The following is a 20,488-nucleotide window of genomic DNA, read 5'->3' on the forward strand; positions in this document are numbered from 1 at the left end:
ACAGAATTGTTCAGAGTTGTCAATAAGGGACTTAAACTTGTGCTCTCCTCTCTGTTGAACTCTGCTAAGAGATCATGTGTGACCTCTTTTCATCCTCCTGCCAGCCTGTGGGATGCGTGTCACTCCTGTCCATCTAGCCTGCCCTTGTCACCTCACTGTCATCTTCCAATTTTAGAATATGTGCTGCTGAAGTGAGCACCTCATTGTCATCTTCATCCTACCCCCCAGACTTGGCGCTTGGGATTAGATTCCCTGGGTCATCTCTCCCCTGTTTCCGCTGTTCTCCTGGGAAAGCTGATGTGGGGACATTGGAACTTGCTGGACTTTTCTCTCTCTGAGTCCTGGGAACACATGGCTTATTTCTCCAGGCCACTCTTCATTCAAGGGCTTTGCTATTGTTTCCAGAGTGCTCATAAAATGTCACACTCCTGTGACCTCACCTGTTAGCTCTGTTTTCTCTCTCACTCTGGTTTCCTTTCTCTTCATATTTTCCATCCTCTTGTCTTTCTCCAGCCCCCTCTTCTCTTTAAGAGGGTCCTCACCGTGGGAAGCCACAAATGAGTGTGATCTGAAGAATTACTTCTACACAACCATCCTTTTCACTGTCTGACAGCACGCCTGAATTCCACCTCAGAGTGATAAGCTTGGCATCTGAGGACTGTGCTATCACGAATGGTCCAGCCCCATCCCCAAATGATGGTCACTATTTTCACTATGAATCTTTTTTTTTAAGATTTATTTATTTATTTGAGATAGATAGAGAGAGAGAGATAAATAGATTGTGGGGGAGAGAGGCAGAGGGAGAGAATCTTCAAGCAGACTCCCCATGAGGAGCTCTATCCCACCACCCATGAGATCATGACCTGAGCCAAAACCTTAGGATTGAGGGCACCTGGGTGGCTCAGTGGGTTAAGCCTCTGCCTTCGGCTCGGGTCATGATCCCAGGGTCCTGGGATCGAGCTGAGTATCAGGCTCTCCTTAGCAGGGACCCTGCGACCTCCTCTCTCTCTGCCTACCTCCCTGCCTACTTGTGATCTCTCTCTGTCAAATGAATAAATAAAATCTTAAAAAAAAAAAAACCAAAAACACCTTAGGATTGGATGTTTAACTGACTGAGCCACCCAGGGACACCTCCTCTGTGAATCTTCCATCCAAGTACTAACCAGGCCCGACCCTGCTTAGCTTCCGAGATCAGACGAGATCGGGCGCGTTCAGGGTGGTATGGCCGTAGACCTCCTCTGTGAATCTTGAACCCTGGGCAGGCATGGTGAGGCGGGGTGTGGGGATGGATAACACCACGCAAGAACAATGAGGAGATGGGACCTTTAGAGAGAACGTTGTGGGAGGGGGAACTGGAGGACCCTGAGAGGACTGACAACTTTGACGGGCTGTGAGCTGCTCACCCATGCAAGGGAAGCTTTGGAGGTCTGTGCTATGGCCCATCATTTCCTCTCCATGGGGGAAAGGACAGGAGCAGCATCTTCCTGGCTCTCCTGGAGTACCCTGGGCAGGAGAAGGAGAGCCAGCTTTCTGGACCTCACTTTCCTCTGGGCAAATGGAATGACCTCATCTTCTGCCTTCTGTGTTTACATCAATTTCTGGTGAGTCTTGGCCTGTCCTAGACTGGCTCCCTGGGTAGTTTCTTCCTCTTGTCTACAGGCCCTGCGAGTGCAGCCTGCTGATCTCTCTCTGGGAATCTTCCACTACCACATTCTCTCCTGGAGTGCAGCTTCTCTCCATACCTGCCGGCACAGAGACACATCTTCTCAACAGCTCCCTCCTCTGCTTGCGTCTCCAGAGATCGGTCCACAGAAGCCCTTCTCTTTTGATGATTTTCATTATTTTTGAGGGCCTGAATAACCTCTCTGTCTGGAGCAATGACCATAGCCAGCAGGTCATCCGGGGCCACCCTGCTCCTTGCTATTAAGGTGACACACTCCTCGCCTTCAAGGCAGGGTAGGTCCTGGACAGAGTGAGGAAGAGGCAGAACTGTCACCTGGCCCCAATTCCAGTGGGTCTGCTGTTGTGGTCACCCCTCGTTCCCACTTGGCTAAAGTCCTGTTTCTGCCTCTGTGCTCCTGGCTTATCCCTTACCTCTGCCCTGCCACAGGTTCCAAATTTGGGACACAGAACTTTCTAGAATTTTCCTCCAAACCAACTGTAAACAAAAGGCTGTTTGGTGTGGTGAAAATTTTGCTGAAGGTTTATGTATCATAGGGTTACAAATTAAAATTGCATTTTGGATGTGCTTGTTCTCAATGATCCTTCCCACTGCAGAGATTTATCAGTAGTCTGGCTACCTTACAAGGCAGTAAAGGCACTAGCCATTTTGCTGACACCATCCCCCACCACGTACAGACTGCCTTTCAGATGTGTTCTGTCAGGCAACATAGCCCATCTGTCTTCAGCTCTTAATCCCCAAATCAGTCTTGGCCTTTTATTTAATTTATTTATTTTTAAAGACTTAATTTATTTATTTGACAGAGAGACACACAGCGAGCGAGGGAACACAAGCAGGGGGAGTGGGAGAGGGAGAAACAGGCTTCCTGTGGAGCAAGGAGCCTGATGTGGGGCTCCATCCCAGGACCCTGGGATCACGACCTGAGGGAAGGCAGATGTTTAACAACTGAGCCACCCAGGCGCCCATGTCTTGGCCCTTTATAAATCTATAACCAGTCAAAATACTCAGTGGAACAAAGCTTTCTCCAAGATTTTTTCTTAAAAGGAAGTTCTGTTAACATTATATAGATGTCAGAAATCACTATTCCTGATCCGTATCAACCAAACCCCTTAGTTTTCCTAGGCTTCTTTGTCCCTCCACTCCATTCCTTCATCCTTCACTCCTACTTTTTTTTTTTTTTTAAAGATTTTACGTATTCATTCGACAGAGAGAGAGAGGGAGAGCGAGTAAGCCAGGGAGCGGCAGGCAGAGCAAGAGGGAGAAGCAGACTCCCCAGTGAGCACAGAACCCATGGGGGCTCCATCCCAGGACCCCGGGATCAGGACCTGAGCTGAACCAGACACTTAACCAACTGAGCCAGCCAGGCACCCCTTCCACTCCTACTTTCTTTGGTGACACCTCCCTTACCCCTACCCCTCCCTGCTTTAAGTGAGTCTTCCTTTCCTACCTCCCTCCTTCCCAGTGAGTCTTTAAGAGACCAAGTGGGCAGGACAGTGGGGTGAACTCACTTCCCAGTTCCTTAATTTGCATTTGTGGGATTTCTGTCTGGATCTCCCAGGGGACTGAGCATTTGTGGGCATTTCTTCCAAACTCTGACAACTTTTCAGGATCTCAACACCAGCTTCTAGTATTGTCTAGCACTTAAGGTACTCACTGAGTATCAGGTAGTCTACCCTCAGTCTTATTCCTTAATGGCTCTATCCATAATTGTAAGGTTAAAATTGCAGGGGGTCCAAGGCCACATTGACCTCCTAAATTCCACTCCTCATTCAACAAGAATCTGTTGCCCGTCCAGTCTGTGCCAGGTACCAGCTAAGTAATGCATTATTTACAAAGATGAAAAAAAAATAAGCTTGTGGTTTCTTCCCTCATGGAATCAACACATCAGTGAATCAGAAATTGATCAAATCATCTTAAAGACACACATAAAGTTATTAGTAATGGTCATTACTGCAGCACCATGGAAGGCAGGGACTGGGTATAATGCAGGTACCTGTCCCCTCAGGGGTGAGGAGTGTTCAGCCAGGAAGTTTTGCTGAGCTGTGTGGGATCCGACAATTCTCCCTCCACCTTCTTCAGAATTGTCTTTTCCTTTGGTTTAGGTTTCTAGACACCACCCTCTTTTTTTTTTTTTTTTTTTTTTTTGTTTCCTTTGGCCACTTTTCTTGAGCCGTAATAGTTTTTTTTATATACAGATGACAGAAAATAGGGATAATCTGTTCCTTGAAGTCTTGTTGGAATGTGTGTGTGTGTGTGTGTGTGTGTGCGTATTTTAAGTGTAGGCTTTTTATTGCGATTTAATTCAGGTTTTCAGTTTCTTCTAGAGTCAGTTTGGAAGGTTTTATTTTTTTGGGAGATGACTTAACCTGTTTCAGATTTATGGGTGTAAATGTTTAAATCACCACTAGATCTCTAGTTATTTTCTCTTTTTCATTCCTAATATTGTTTATTTATAATTTCCTCATTTTTTCTTGATATATTTGCAAGAAATATAGGTAAGTATCAATTGCTTCAAAAAACCACTTTTTGATCTCATTCTGTTTTTCTATTATTTCTTTGTCTGTTTCATTTTATTCTCTGGTGTAATTTTTAAATTATTTCCTTCCTTTTACTTTCTTTGGGTTTATTCTGCCCTTCTAACTTCCTTTTTAAAAAAAGTTTTATTTATTTAAATAATCTGCATACCCAATGTGGGGCTCAAACTTACAACCCCAACATCAAGAGTTGTTTGCTCTCCCAACTGAGCCAGCCAGGCACCCTCTTTTCCAACTTCTTAAATTGGACACTTAGTTCATTCATTTAAATTTTCCTTTTATAATGTATTGATTTAGGGCTATAGATTTCCCTCTAAGAACTGTTTTGGGTATGCTGAAGCAAGATTTTGTGAAATATGTTATTACTAAATATTGTTATGTTGTTTAAAAATTTGTTGTATATTAATATTTAAGTGGGAGCAAAAAAGATTTTATGTTGTAAATATGTAAAAATAACATTATCTTTAAATATTGTTTTCCCCAAATTTATCTCTTTCTTTTTTATTTAAAAAAAATGAAAGTGAACATGGAAAAAAAATTTAACAATTCTAGATAAGACTCAAAGTCATCTTGATCAGTCTTCTCCCGCAGCCCTTATCTTCTCCCTGCCTCCTCAGAGGTAATCCCTGTTTCAGATTAGTGACTATTCTTCCAGAACTTTCCCTTCCTTCCTTCCTTCCTTCCTTCCTTCCTCTCTCCCTCTCTCCCTCCCCCTCCCTCCCTCCCTCTCTTTCTTTCTTTCTTTCAGATTTTATTTGTTTGAGAGAGAAAGAGAGAACTGTGAGTGAGAGGTCACAAGCCATGGGAACAGCAGAGCAGAGAGAGGAAGCAGGCTCCCTGTTGAGATCATGACCTGAGGTGAAGGCTGCCGCTTAACCAACAGAGCCACCCAGGCGCCCCTTCCAGAACTTTTTTAAAACATACAAATAAATTTATACGTGTGTATGTGTTATTAGTTTAGGAATGTTCATGGCCAAAAATGAGGGACGATCCTTTTCCTTTGTTAGTCTGTATGGTGATAACCAGGTTCTTCTTATACAGCAGAGAATGGAAGAGCAAAACCTCTGCTTACAGACATCTATCAGCAAAGAATTAGGTGGATCTTTCCAACAAAATCTTTTTTCTCTCCTTTTTTTTTAAAAAGTCCCTTTTATTTTCTACTTAAAATATTCTTAAGCCATAATCAATTATTTCTTACTCTGATCTCAACCCCTCCTCTACTGAGAACCCTCTGCTTGAATTTGTCAGAGGAGGGAAGACTCCTTGTCCGCCTGGGAGATGGGTGAAAGCCTCACGTACAGCATGAGATCATGACTTCTCTCTGGCAAAGGCTTATCTCCTTCTTCTATACCTGAGATCACTGACAATGAGGACACCTAATTTCAACCTTTCCTTTCTCATCTGGAGCATGGTAGGTTACCTCTGTTCTCTAAAAGAAATATTACACAGGCCTATAGTAATTCTCCTAACACAGAACAAGAAATAAAGCCCAAAGAACAAATCATGCATTTGTTCTGTCCATTCCTTAGAAAATTATCTCTTAGGGGCACCCGGGTGGCTTAGTCGGTTAGGCATTTCCCTTCTGGTCATGATCCCAGGCTCCTGAGATGGAGCCTGCATTGCCTGCTTCTCCCTCTGCCTCTCTGCCCCTCCCTCAACTTGTAATCACTCTCTCACATAAATAAATAAACAAAATCTTAAAAAACTATATCTCTTGGAAGTCAAACATCCCCAAGCCTGGCAATTCCATGTTCTTCTTGCATTACTTTTTTAGGTCCATCTTTGTCCAGCTAAAGAAAGGGTTCTTACTTGGCCTGGCATTTCAGCCTGCCTCTCAGAAGTCTTCAAGAACCTCAGCACAATTGTGTTTTAAGTTTTGTTTCATTTTTTAAAAAAGATTATTTATTTCTAGGCAGAGAGGCTGAGCCACCCAGGCGCCCCTGTTTCATTTTTTCATAAATGATAAAAATCCTTCTAGAATTTGCTCTCTGCTTTTTAAATCCAATAACATACCTTGGATATCATTTTATGTTATATTTCTGGAACTTCTCATTTTGTTAAATAGACAGTGGATGTACCTAGGCTTTTTAGCCTTTCCCCTGTTCATGAATACTTCAGTTTTCTGCCCCCCAACATTTCATTATCACAAATGGTGTCGCATAAACATCTCATATCTCCCCGTGCATGTGGGAGTGTGTCTTTAGAATAAATCCTGGACACTGGGACCGCTGAGTCATAGGGTATGCATACTGTTCACTTTAATAGATCCTGGCAAGTTGCCCTCCAAAGGAGCTCTACCAACTCACACGCCCACCAGCAGTGGAATGAGGACACATACTTCCTCACATCCTGCCAGATTTCATATTAGCAAACCATTTTTGCAATCTAATTGGGGGAAAATGCTGTCTCATTGTTGTTCCAGTGTGTGTTCCTTTGATTGCCAGTGAGGCTGAGCATCTTCCGCCATCCTTCGTGACTTGGATCTCCTCTTTTGTGACGTCTTTATCCTCGTGTCACCACCAGTGTTCTAAAGTCCAATTCTGGCTCTTCTCTCCCAAATCCTCTGTGACCCAACCTGCAGGGCCTCTGCCAATCCCGTGGATCCCTTCAGATGTTTGCCTTCTGCCCTAAGGGGCTGAGAAAATCCTCCCAATAGCAAGGGAGGTCATTCCTGCTTAGGAGACTGCAGACCTGCTCAGAGTATCCCTGAGCTCATTTGGGAGATGGAAGTTGGGACATGGCTGACCCTTAGACTCTGTTGCTTTAGTACCACAAGCCTCCCTAAGGACTACAGAGGTCCTGAGCCCACACTGAAGGGCTCCTTGGTGCATGTTGACTTTTTTCTTTTTTTTTAAAGATTTTATTTATTTATTTGTCAGAGAGAGAGAGCAAGAGAGCGAGTGAGTGCCCATAAGTACAGGGAGCAGCAGGCAGAGAGAGAAGCAGACTCCTTGCTGAGCAAGGAGCCTGATGTGGGACTTGATCTCAGGCTGGGATCATGACCTGAGCTGAGGGCAGATGCTTAACTGACTGAACCACCCAGATGTCCCTGCACATTGACTCTTTTAAAGTTGAAATAAATTGAACACGTTAATCATTTTATAATGTACAATTCAGTGGTTTTCAGCATTTTCACAAAGTTGGGCAAATATCACCACTATCTAATTTGAGAACATTCCCACCTCTCCTAAAAGAAACCTCACACCCCACCCATTACATTTAGTCCCATTTTTTCCTTCCGCATCTGCCCTCGGCGCCTTGCCGCTGCCCCCCTCCCTTTTCTACCCTCTTCCACTCTCCCTTACTGCCTATTCTGAACACTTCAGGTAAATGGAGCCGTATAATAAGTGGCCATTTGTATCTGGCTTCTTTCATTGTAGCATAATATCTTCAAGGTTTATCCATGTGCACCTTATGTCATCAGTACTTTGTTTCTTTTTATGGATGAATGATCCACTGATGGATACACCATTTATCCGTTGATGGGCGGTTGGGTTGTTTCCTCTTTCGGACTATTATGAATAATGCTGCTATCAACATTCATGTCAAGTTTTGTGTGAACATATGTTGGGTATACACCTATGAGAGGAATTGCTGGGTCATATGGTAACTCTATATTTAACTTCTTGAGGAACTGACAAACTGTTTTCCATAGCAACTGAACTGTTTTACATTCCTATCAATGGTACATGAATATCCCAGAGAACTGCGTAGTTACCAACACATGTTAAATTCCTTTAAAAAATTATAACCATCTTAGTTAGGGGTATCTCATTATGGTTTTGAGATGCATTTCTCTAAGACTAATGGTGCTGAACATTTTCTCATGTGCCTACTGGCCATTTTTATGTCTTCTTTGAGAAACATTTATTTCTTTGTCCATGTTTAAATTGGATTATTTGTCTTTTTTGGTTGAGTTGTAAGAGTTCTTTATTTTTTTAAGGTTTATTTATTTAGGGGCGCCTGGGTGGCTCAGTTGTTAAGTGTCTGCTGTTGGCTCAGGTCATGGTCCTGGAGTCCTGGGATGGAACCCCGCATTGCGCTCCCTGCTTGGTGGGGAGCTTTCTTCTCCCTCTTCCACTCCCCTTGCTTGTGTTCTCAGTCTTGCTGCATCTCTGTCAAATAAATAAATAAAATATTAAGAAAAAAGATTGATTTATTTATTCGAGAGACAGCCTACATGCCAGTTGGGGGAGGGGCAAAGGGAGCTATAATCTCCAGCAGACTCCCTGCTGAGCACGGAGACTGAGGCTGGGCTGGGACTTGATACAGTGACCCTGAGATCTTCACCTGAGTGGAAACCAAGAGTCAGTCACCCAATCACTCAACTGCTCAACTGATTGAGCCACCCCAAGTTGTAAGAGTTCTTTATATATTCTGGATATATATTCTGGATACTAGACCCTTATCGGATATATGATTGGCAAATATTTTCTCCATTCTATGGGTTGTTTTTTTTTACTTTCTTGACAGTATCCTTGATACATAAAAGTTTTAAATTTTGGGGCGCCTGGATGGCTCAGTGGGTTGAGGCCTCTGCCTTCGGCTCAGGTCATGATCCCAGGGTCCTGGGATTGAGCCCCGCGTTGGGCTCTCTGCTCAGCGGGGAGCCTGCTTCCTCCTCTCTCTCTCTGCCTGCCTCTCTGCCTACTTGTAATCTCTGTCAAATAAAATAAATAAAATCTTTAAAAAAAAAAGTTTTAAATTTTGATGGAGTCCAATATCTTTTGTTGCCATTTTTTTTCTTTTGATTTTGGTGTCATATGAAATTTGTTGTCTATTCCAAGGTCACACAGATTTTTATCTATTTTTAATATATTTATGATTTTAGCTCTTACATTTATTATTTTTTTAATCGATTTTGAGTTAATTTTTGTGTATGATTTGAGATAGGGGTCCAGCTTCATTCCAGCACCATTTGTTGAAAAGACTATTCTTTCCACATTGAATGGCCTTGGCATCTTTGTTAAAAACCATTGACTATAGATACATGGGTTGGTTTCTGGACTCTTGGATTTATTCCATTGATCTATATGTCTATCTTTATGTCAGTACCACATTGTTTTAACTACTGTAGCTTTGTACTAAGTTTTGAAATCAGGAAGTGTGAGTCCTCCAACTTTTTCTTCTTCTTCGAGATGATTTTGGCTCTTCTATGTCTCTTGCATTTCCATAGGAATTTTAGAATTAGCTTGTCTGTTTCTGAAAAACGAGGCAGTTGGAATTCTGATTGGGATTGTGTTGCACCTGTATGTGAATTTGGGAGAGTACTGTCATCTTAATAATAGTAAGTCTTCCAATCCATAAACATAGGATATCTTTCCATTTATTTAGGTCTCCTTTAATATCTTTCAATATTTTGTAGTTTTCCATGTACAAGTCTTACCCTTTCTTCATTAAATTTATTCCTAAATATTTTATTCTCTTTTGTACTATTGTAAATGAAATAGTTTTCTTAGTTTCATTTTTGAATTGTTCATTGTTCAGGTAATGTGTTGACTGTTGAAAGAGGCAGTTGTTTTCCCACAGAGTTGGAAAGGGATACCTTGTGGTGTAGGTGTGTTGCTATCACACCCTGTGGGCCACTGCTTGGGGGTTATTTGGAACTTATCTGAAGTCACAGATGGAGAGTTAGATTCTGTGACGCAAAGGGAAACATATCTGACTCATCTTTCCCATACCCCCTTTGGTTCTGAAGGCTTCCTCGACTGGGAGAGGAAGAGGGTGGGTCAGTGGCAGGGGCTCTCTCACAGTTGCTTCTCCTGACCCTTCTCTCCTTCATTGTTTTTAGGGCCCCCACTGCAGTTATTCTTGAAGAGCAAGGATTGTGGTAACCTTCTCTCTTACCTGCAAATTGGGCCCGAATCTTCCCTCCTTTGGTGAGCATTCTGGCCATAGAGGAATGATGAGGGTGACAGGCACTGGCAGAGTCCTGGAGTCTTGTGGCAGGGGAAGCGGTCAGAGGAATCTTCTGGGGAGGGAGTATGAGGATCAACCAGATGGTGAAAACCTGAGAAGCAGAGGACCAGACAAGATAGATCTGTGATGCCTAGGTCATGTCCAAGCCCATCTTTCTGCTTGACCGCTTGCTAGCTGGGCCAGTTACTTAAACTATGAGTCTGTTTCCACTGTAACGTGAAGGTGCGGACGTTCACTTCACAGGGTAGATGTGAACAGCTAAGTGTGGTAACGTGGGGACACACTCCACACAGGGCTTGATGCAGAAGGTGTTAGTAAATGTTCCTTGGAATATGAGCTGATCCTCAAGGTCCTTTCTTTCTTGGGGTTGAGTGTCACAGAGCTCATAATGGAAGGGAAAGGGGACAGAAATCCTTCAGGAGAGGTATATGGAAAGTATCTGGGACAAATCTCTCCTTTACTAGAGTTCAGAGGTAGCAATGGGAGCTTTAACATGGACAATGAGGAGACCCCATTACATTTTACGCCAGAGAAATGAGACAGGCTGGCTAGGGACAGTTATAAGAAGTAGGTTAATGCAAGTTTGTATCTTTTTATATTTGGGGCACACACACACAAAAGGCTATTCATAGTTACAAGAATTTTAAATATTAGTTTATTAAAGCAATCAGCTTCAAAATCTAATTTTTCTCATCTTTTTAAGTTTAAATTTCAACTTTTGTTGTTGTATTCTGAATCTAATAAATTTGAAAATCCTACTTATTGCTTTTCTTTAATTTCAGCCTATAGATTTTGTTTGATTATTTATAATATAGTAAAAACAAAGACAATGATCTTCTCTTTTGGGGAGCATGTTTTTTATTGTGGTAAAGTACACCTAACAAAATTTACCATCCTAACCATTAAGTATGCGGTTCAGTGGTATCAAAGACATTCACATGGTTGTGCAACTGTTACCCTCCATTATCCAACCTTTTTTCCCCCCTAAGATTTTGTTTATTTCAGAGAGATAGAGAAAACACAAGTAGGAAGAGAGGCAGCAGAGGAAGAGGGAGAAGCAGGCTCTCTGCTAAGCAGGGTGCCTGACACGGGGCTTGATCCCAGGACCCTGGGACCATGACCTGAGCCGAAGGCAGATGCTCAACTGACCGAGCCCCTCAGGACCCCCCATTATCTATTCTTATAAGATTTTTCATCTGGTAAAACTGAAACGCTGTATCCCTTAAAAAAAAAAAAAAAAAAAAAAAGCTCTCCATCTCCCCTTCCCCCAACTTTCAACCCCTGGCAACCACCATTCTCCTTTTTGTATTTGTGATTTTGACCATTCTAAGTACCTCATGTAAGTGGAATCATATGGTATTTGTCTTTTTGTGACCGTATGAAATTCAATGTGTTTATTTTTTCTTTTATTACCTGTGCCTTTGATGTCATATCTAAGAAATCTTGCCAAGCCAATGTTGTGAAGCTTTCTTCCTGTGTTTTCTTCTAAAAGTTTTATGTTTTAGGTCTTACATTTAGGTCATTTACCCATTTAAGTTAATAGATAACTATTCTTTTGCATGTCTTTTGCATCCATTTATCCCAGCACCATTTGTAGAAAAGACTGTTCTTTCCCCATTGAATAGTCTTGACACCCTTGTCAAAATCATTTCTCTCTCTCTCTCTCTCTCTCTCTCTCACACACACACACACACACACACACGTTTATTTCCAGACTACCTATTCTGTTCCATTGGTCTGTATGTTTGTGTTCATATTGATACCTCACTATTTTATTAACTGTAGCTTTGTAGTAAGTTTTGAAATCAGCAAGTGTTAGTTCTCCAGTTTGTTCTTTTTTAAGATTGTTTTTGCCATTTGGGGTCTCTTGAGATTCCATATATATTTTAGTATGGATTTTTCTATTTCTGCAAAAAATACTGGGATTTTGATAGGGATTGCATCAAATCTGTAGATCACTTTGGGTAGTATTGACATTTTAACAATATTATGTCTTCCAATCCAAAAATAGAAATGTGTTTTCATTTATTTATATCTATAATTTCTTTCAGCAATGTTTTGTAGTTTTCATCCTACAATTCTTTTACCTCCTTGGTTAAGTTAATTCCTAAGTATTTTTTTTTTGAAACTACTGTATATGAAATTGATTTGGAACTTTGTTTTCCAGATTGTTCATTGTTTGTGTATATAAATGCAGGTGACTTTTATGTGTTGACTTTATATCCTACTACTTTACTGAATTCATTAGTTCTAACAGTTTTATGTGTGTGTAATTTTTAGGGTTGTCTACATATAAGATCATGTCAGAGAGAAAATTTTACATCTTTTTTTCCCAATCTGGCTGCCTTTTATTTCTTTCTCTTGTCTAATTGCTCTGGCTAAAATTTCCAGTACTGTGTTGAAGAGAAGTGGTAAAAGTGGGCATTATTAAGGTAATTCCTCATTTTGGAAGAAAAACTTTCAGTCTTTCACCATTGAATACTTTATTTGTGTGGGTTTTTCATATATGGATTTTATTATGTGCAGGTAGTTACCTTCTATTCCTAGTTTTTGGAGGTTTTTATCATGAAATGGTGTTGATTTTTGTCAAACACTTCTTCTGCATCAATTGGGATGATCATGTGTTTTTTTCCCTTTATTCTGTTGACATGGCATGTTACATTGATTGATTTTCATATGCTGCATGATCTTTGCATTTCAGGAATAAATCCCACCAGGTTATGGTGTATAATCCTTTTAATACGCTGACGAATTTTATTTGTTGAGGATTTCTTTGCATCAATGTTCATAAGGGATATTGTTTGTTATTTTTTCTTATAATGTCTTTGTCTGCTTTGGTGTCAGGGTAATCTTGGCCTTATAGAATGAGTTAAGAAGTGTTTTAAAACAAATTTTGAGAAGGATTGGTATTATTTTGTAATGTTTGGTAAAATTCATCAGTGAAGCCATCAGGTCAAGGGCATTTCTTTGTTGGGAGATTTTGGTGTGGGGGGCATTTTGGATTAGAGATTCAATTTTCTTACTGGTTATAGGCCTCTTCAGATATTCTAGTTCTCCATGATTTAGTTTTGGTAGGTTTTGTGTTTCTAAGGGTTTGTTTCTTTCATCTAGGTAATCCAATTTTTTAGTTATAATTGTTCATAGTATTCTCTTATAATTCTTTTTTATTTTGGTCAAATAGGCCCACAAATACTCCACATTCATTTCTGAGTTTATTCTCTTTTTCTCTTAGTCCATCTAACTAAAAGGTTTGTCCGCTTTTTTTTGGTCTTTTTGAAGAAGCAAGTTTTGGTTTCATTGATTTTCTCTATTATTTTTCTATTTTCTGTTTAGTTTATCTCTGCTCTAATCTTTGTCATTTCCTCCCCTTTGCTAGCTTTGGGTTTATTTTGTTCTTTTTCTAGTTACTTAAGTTGTAAAATTAGGTTGTTGATTTGAGATTTTTCTTATTTTTTTTTAAAGATTTTATTTATTTGAGAGAGATTGAGAGAGAGAGAGAAAGAGAGCAAGCACAAGCAGGGGGAGTGGCAGGCAGAGGGAGAAGGAGAAGCAGGCTCCTTGGAGGGCAGGGAAGCCAAGTGGGGCTTGGTCCCAGTACCCCATCACAACCTGAGTGGAAGGCAGTTGCCTAACTGATTGAGCCATCCAGCGGTTCCTCTTATTTTCTTTTTAATGTGAGTATTTACAGCTATGAATTTACCCCTTATTACCACATTCATTGCATCCCAAGAGTTTTGGTGTGAGCCTTTTGGCTAGAACCACCATCTTCCAGTAGTTTGCTAGAATGACCAATACAAAGGGAAAGAGGAGAGGCAACCGCTATCTGTTCTCTAGGCCATTTAGAAAACATGGAGTTGTTCCTTTGGCCACATACATATGAATCTTCAAGAAAGGTGCTATTACAGACATCAAGGAAATAGGCAGTGTTCCAAAAGTACTGCCCCACAAATGTTACTATGGCGAAACTAGAAGAATCTGCAGGACTGCCTAGCATGCTATTGGTATTGCTGTAAACAAACACATTAAGGGTATGATTCTTGCCATGCAAATTAATGTACAAGTTGAGCATATTAAGCACTCTAAAAGCCAAGATAGCTTCCTGAAGCATGTGAAGGAAAATGATCAGAAAAAGAAGGAAGTCAAAGAGAAAGTTACTTGGGTTTAACTGAAGTATTAGCCTGCTCCACCCAGAGAATCACACTTTGTGAGAACCAAGGGAAAGGAGCCTGAGCAGTTGGAGCCTATACCCTATGAATTCATGACATGTAAGTCTAAAAAAAAAAAAAAAACCCAAAACCCCAAACCCAGAAACCTTTAGACTCTAAAAATATTTCTAGAAGTGTGATGTTCCCTCCCCTAAAGAAATAGTTAAAGCAAAAAACAACAACAAAAAAGTTTGGTATGTTGTGTTTTTATTCACATTTGTCTCTAAGTATTTTCCTTTTTAAAAAGATTTATATTTCTTAGAGTCTACAGTCTCTTATGGAGGGCATGTGCTGCATGGAGCACTGGGTGTGATACATAAACAATGAATTTTGGAACACTGAAAAAAAGTAAAATAAAATTTACCAAAAAAAGATCTATATTTATTTTAGAGAGAGAGAGAGAGAACAAGCAGGGGCAGGGGCAGAGGGAGAGTAAGCCTCAAGCAGATTCCGCATGAGCACAGAGCCCTGTGTGGGGGCTCCATCCTAGGACCCTGAGATCATGACCTGAACTGAAACCAAGAGTTGACAGTTAACCAACTGAGCCACCCAGATGCCCCTCTAAGTATTTTCTAATTGCCCTTGTGATTTCTTCTTTGGTCTATTTGTTGTTTAATAATGTATTATTTAATTTCCATAATTTTGTGAATTTTCCAGTTTTCCTTTTTAAATTAATTTTTAACTTCATCCTATTATAGTCAGAGAAGATAATTTGTATAATATCTACCATTTTTCTTAAGATTTATTTATTTATTTTAGAGGGGGAGAGAGTGAGTGGTGGAATGGGATAAAGGGAGAGAGAGAGAGAGTCCTAAACAGACTCCATGCTTCGTGTGGAGCCCAACATAGGGCTGGATCTCATGACCTTGAGATCGCAACTTGAGCTGAAAACAGGAGTCAGTTGCTTAACTGAGTGGGTCGCACAGGCACCCCAGTATGATATTTACCTTTTAAAATCAATTGAGACTTAGTCTTCAGCCTAACATATGTTCTATCCTGGAAAATGTTCCATGTACACTTGAGAATATGTATGCTGCTTTTGTTAGGAAGGGTGTTTTGTACATGTCTGTTAGTTCTAGTTGGTTTATTGTGTTGTGTAAGTCCTCTATTTCTTTACTTTTCTGTCTATTTTTTCTACCCATTATTGTGAGTGGGATATTGAAATCTCCAGCTATCATCATAGAACTATCTATTTCTCCCTTCAGTTCTGCCAGTAACATATATATATTGAACCATATATATATATGGTTCAAGCCCCATATTAGGCTCCATGGAGCCTACTTATATATATATATATATATATATATATATATAGAGAGAGAGAGAGAGAGAGAGATTGAGACCTGAGATTGAGACCTGAGCTGAGATCAAGAGTTGGATGTTCAACTGACTGAGTCATCAAGGCATTTATTTCATTTTCTTGTGGTATTGAACTTTTTATTAATATATAGTGTCCTTTATCTTTTGTAAACTTATTTGATTTAAAGTCTGTTTTGTCTGATATTAGTGTAGCCATCCTAGCTCTCTTTTGGTTACTATTTGCATGGAATTTCTTTTTCTGTTCTTTTACTTTCTATCTGTTTCTGTCTTTGGATATCAAGTGATTCTGTTTTAGACAGCATAGAGTTGAATCATGTGTTTTTAGCCATTCTACCAATCTCTGTTTTGTGTTTAGTGACTTTAATCCACTTATTTTTTTTAAGATTTTTAAATTTTTATTTATTTGAGAGAGAGAGAGGTGACAAGTAGGCAGAGAGGCAGGAAGAAAGAGTGGGGGAAGCAGGCTCTCCGCTGAGCAGAGAGCCCGATGTGGGCCTCAATCTCAGGACCCTGAGATCACGACCTGAGCCGAAGGCAGAGGCTTAAACCACTGAGCCACCCAGGCACCCAATCCATTTACTTTTTTTTTTTTTAACGATTTTATTTATTTATTTGACAGAGATCACAACTAGGCAGAGAGGCAGGCAGAGAGAGAGAGAGAGAGGGAAGCAGGCCCCCTGCTGAGCAGAGAGCCCAACGTGGGGCTCAATCCCAGGACCCTGGGATCATGACCTGAGCCGAAGGCAGAGGCTTTAACCCACTGAGCCACCCAGGTGCCCCTCCATTTACTTTTTTTTTTTTTTTAAGATTTTATTTATTTATTTGAGAGAGAATGAGAGGGAGAGAGCATGAGAGAGGAGAAGGTGAGAGGGAGAAGCCCACTCCCCAAGGAGCTGGGAGCCTGATGTGGGGCTTGATCCTGGAAGTCCGGGATCATGACCTGAGCCAAAGAAGGCAGTCGCTCAACCAACCAACTGAGCCACCCAGGTGCCCCTCCATTTACTTTTTAAAGTAATTACTGATAAGAAGGGTGTACTTTTGTCATTGTGCTATATATTTTTTATATGTGTTGTAGATTTTTTTGTCCCTCAATTCATGCATTTCTATCTTCTTTTGTACTTAATTTATTCTTTGTAGTGAAATATTTAGGGAAATAATGAAATACTACAGTGACATTTGGGGCATACATTTAAGATCCTGAAGTTATAATACTTTCATTTGAACCTATACTGGCTTAAATGATACACAAACACTCTGCTCTTTTATAGTTCATCTCCATCCCCTTTTAATTTTTGATGTCACAGAATTACATTTTATACATTGTGTGCCCCAAAACATAAACTAATAATTCTTTTACATGCATTACTTTCTTATATTATGGAGAAAACAAGATTTGGAGTCACAAACCATAAGTTAGAGTGATACCTGCTTTTCTACTAATAATTTTTTTCTTTAAATATATTAATCTCTTAAATCATATAGAAAACAAAAAGTGAAGCTACAAACCACTCTCATGATTATGCTAGCTTTTATAATTGGCCATGTATTTACCTTTATTGAGATCTTTATTTTCCATACAGCTTTGAGTTACTGTCTAGTGTCCTTTCATTTCACCTTGCTGGACTCCCTGTCTTTAAGGGCAGGTCTAGTGATCTTGAACCCCCTCAGCTTTTGTTTACCTAAGCATGTCTTAATTTGTCTCTCATGTTTGAAGGATAGTTTTGCTTAATATAGTATTCTTAGTCGATTTTTTTTTTCTTTTAGCTCTTGGAATGTATTGGCCCACTGCCTTCTGACCTCCAAAGTTTCTGATGAGAAATCTGCTAATAATTTCATTGAGCATCCCCTGTATGGGATGATTCCCTTCTCTCTTGCTGCATTCAAGATTCTCTTCATTTTTTGCCCTTTGAAAGTTTAATGATATGTGTCCTGGTATGATTCTCTTTGAATTTATCTTACTTGGAGTTCGCTGAGCTTCTTTGATGTCTTTCATCAAATTTGGGAAGTTTTCAGCCATTATTTCTTCAAATATTTTCTCTGCCCCTTTCTCTCTCCCCTCAGCCTTCTGGACCCCCTTAATGCATATGTTGATCCTCTTGATGGTGTCCCACGGGTCCCATTGGCCCTGTTTACTTTTCTTATTTCTTTTTTCCTATTCCTCAGACTTGATAATTTTCATCATTTTATCTTCAAGTTCACTGATTCTTTTTTCTGCCTGCTCACATATGCCTTGAATCCCTCTAGTGAAATTCTCATTTCAGTTATTATACTTTTCAGTTCCAGAGTTTCTTTTTGGTTTCTTTCCAGGTTTTCTATGTCTTTGTTGACATTTCCATTTTATTCAACACCATATTTTCTTTTATTTTTTAAGATTTTATTTATTTGAGAGAGCAAGATAGAGAGAGCAAGAGAGCACAATCAGGATGAGGGGCAGAGGGAAGAGCAGGCTTTCTGTTGAGCAGGGAGCCTGATGTGGGAATCAATCTCAGGACTTTGGGATCATGACTGGAGCTGAAGGCAGATTCTTAACCAACTGAACCACCCAGGTGTCCCATATTTTCTTTTTTTAAGATATATTTTATTAGAGAGAGAGAGCATGCACCAGAGAAAGCCCATGAGTAGTGGGGAGGAGCAGAGGGAGAGGGAGAAGCAGGCTTCTCCTGATGTGGTGCTCAATCCCAGAACCTGAGCCAAAGGCAGATGCTTAACTGACTGAGCCACCCAGGTGCCCCTCAACACCATATTTTCTTGCCTTTCTCCACATCTTCCTTTAATTCTTTGATCATTTTTAAGACAGACTGTTTTAAAGTCTCTGTCTAATGTATGTGCTCTTAGGATTGTTTCAGGGACAGTTTCTGTTGATGTGTTTATTTCCTTTGAATGGGGTATATTTTCTTACATCCTTGTGATTTTTTTGTTGAACACTGGACATTTGAATCTAATAATGTGGTAACTGTGGAGATCAGATCTTACCCCTTCCTTAGGGTCTGTTTGTTTTGTTATTGTTATTTTTTTTGGTTATTATTATTATTTTTTAAGATTTTACTTACTTATTTGACAGACAGAGATCACAAGTAGGCAGAGAGAGGGGGCGGGGGAGGGGGAAGCAGGCTTCCTGCTGAGCAGAAAGCCCATGTGGGGCTCAATTCCAGGACCCTGGGATCATGACCTGAGCTGAAGGCAGAGGCTTTAACCCACTGAGCCACCCAGGCGACTTTTTTTTTTTTTCCTGTTTTTTTGTTTTGTTTTGTTTTGTTTTCGTTGTTCTCTCCACACTGAATATCAGCCTGAAGTATAAATTTAGAAGTTTTCTCAGGTCTTTTCTGGGTCTTTCCTGGGCATACATTGTCACTTTCTAGTTTTCCCCATATATGCAGTTGCTTTTGAATGTCCTATTTGTTATTGTCTGGCTCCTGAAGGGGAAAGAGTAAATAAATGAAGAGTGGGGGAAGGGCAGTTGTCCTAGCACCCCAAGCTGACCTTAACAGCATCATGGCTGCTGCCTTGATTCTGCCTTTCTCCCTTTCCAATCTCATACATCTTTCTTGTGGCCAATCTTAACCTTGAACTGTTTGAAAACTGTGGCTTCATCTCCGCAAAGCTGACGTAGTACCAAGCCACCCTGTTAATTCCAAACCTTCTTGTAGTTAAAAGGACATCTCTCTGCTTCAGGGAGCAGTTTTCCTAGCTCGTGTGGACAGTGTATGATCATGATCTGTAATTACCATCTCAAGAAGGCTGAAGTTGTCTATTTGCCTGAGATTTGAGGTTAGGATGCCCCACCTGTACCCACAAACATCTGTCTAAGTGGGTCTCCTTAACGGAGTGCGCTAAGTTCCCTTAAGTGTTTTAAACTCCGGTTATAGATTTAATATTTTGATTTTATCTAAGTTAATACTCTTCTGATGGGTTTAGATTTGAGCCTGCCTTCTGTATCCAAATTGCAGCCTCACTATAGAACACATGGCAGTCTGGGATCCCCACTCAAGCTGCAGCTACTCTTGGTAACTCTTGCCTTTGGCCTAATGACTGTTGATCCTTTCCTTATTCTTGTCTGAGTGGGTCACGACTATAGAGATGTTCCAATGACATCCTATGTCATTGTGCTCCCAACCTGGAAATCATACTGAGGAATCCGAACACTGGGTAAGGACCATGCAAAATCCCAGGAGTGACTCCAAGGCGTGGAGAGAAGTGTGTGCACTATGTATACCCAGGATCAGGATCATCATAATTCATATTACACATCCAGGGTAGAGCCAGGGAGGAATGTAGGGTTCAAGGCCACCTCTAGGAAAAGGGCTGAAGCCATCAACAAGCATATGCAAACTTTTCAGAAAGAGCAGTGAGGCCCTCTGTGGGACACTGGGCATGGGTGAAAAGACTTTGTGGACCAGTTGTATAACCAGGAATTTAATCGCTTAGTGCCTGGGGGACTCTGCTCTTGAGTCCTATGCTCAGATTTGAGCAGAGGCAGGATGTTTGTTTTTCTGTCTGTCTGGGCTTTGGGTGCCACCTTGTGGTGGAGTAATGATCCTGGGCTTCGGAGAGTCCCATGCCCTCACAGGAAACCGATCTTCTGGCTGGAAGGCCATTACTGCTAAAACATAAGGGCAGAGGTGCCAGTCACCTGACCTCTTCTCAAAGCTTTTCTGTGTCTGAGGAGCAGGCTGGGTTTCAGCGAGTCCTAGGGATTTGGGGAAGCCCCCAAGTGAAGTCAACTGATATTAGGGAGGGACTTAGTCCCAAAGACTCCAGTCTGTAGCTGTTGAGGATTCTGTCTTTAATATAACTCCAAAGAATGTGCCAGAACATTATCTGATCTTAAA

At 40.7% G+C, this 20,488-nt stretch overlaps 1 pseudogene; it reads left to right on the top strand.

Moving 5' to 3' along the window:
- Nucleotides 1-13,915: 13,915 nt before the first annotated feature.
- Nucleotides 13,916-14,510, top strand: LOC122891935 (annotated as a pseudogene).
- Nucleotides 14,511-20,488: the final 5,978 nt, after the last annotated feature.

The sequence above is a fragment of the Neovison vison genome, chromosome 12, assembly GCF_020171115.1.
Source record: "Neovison vison isolate M4711 chromosome 12, ASM_NN_V1, whole genome shotgun sequence".
NCBI lineage: Eukaryota > Metazoa > Chordata > Mammalia > Carnivora > Mustelidae > Neogale > Neogale vison.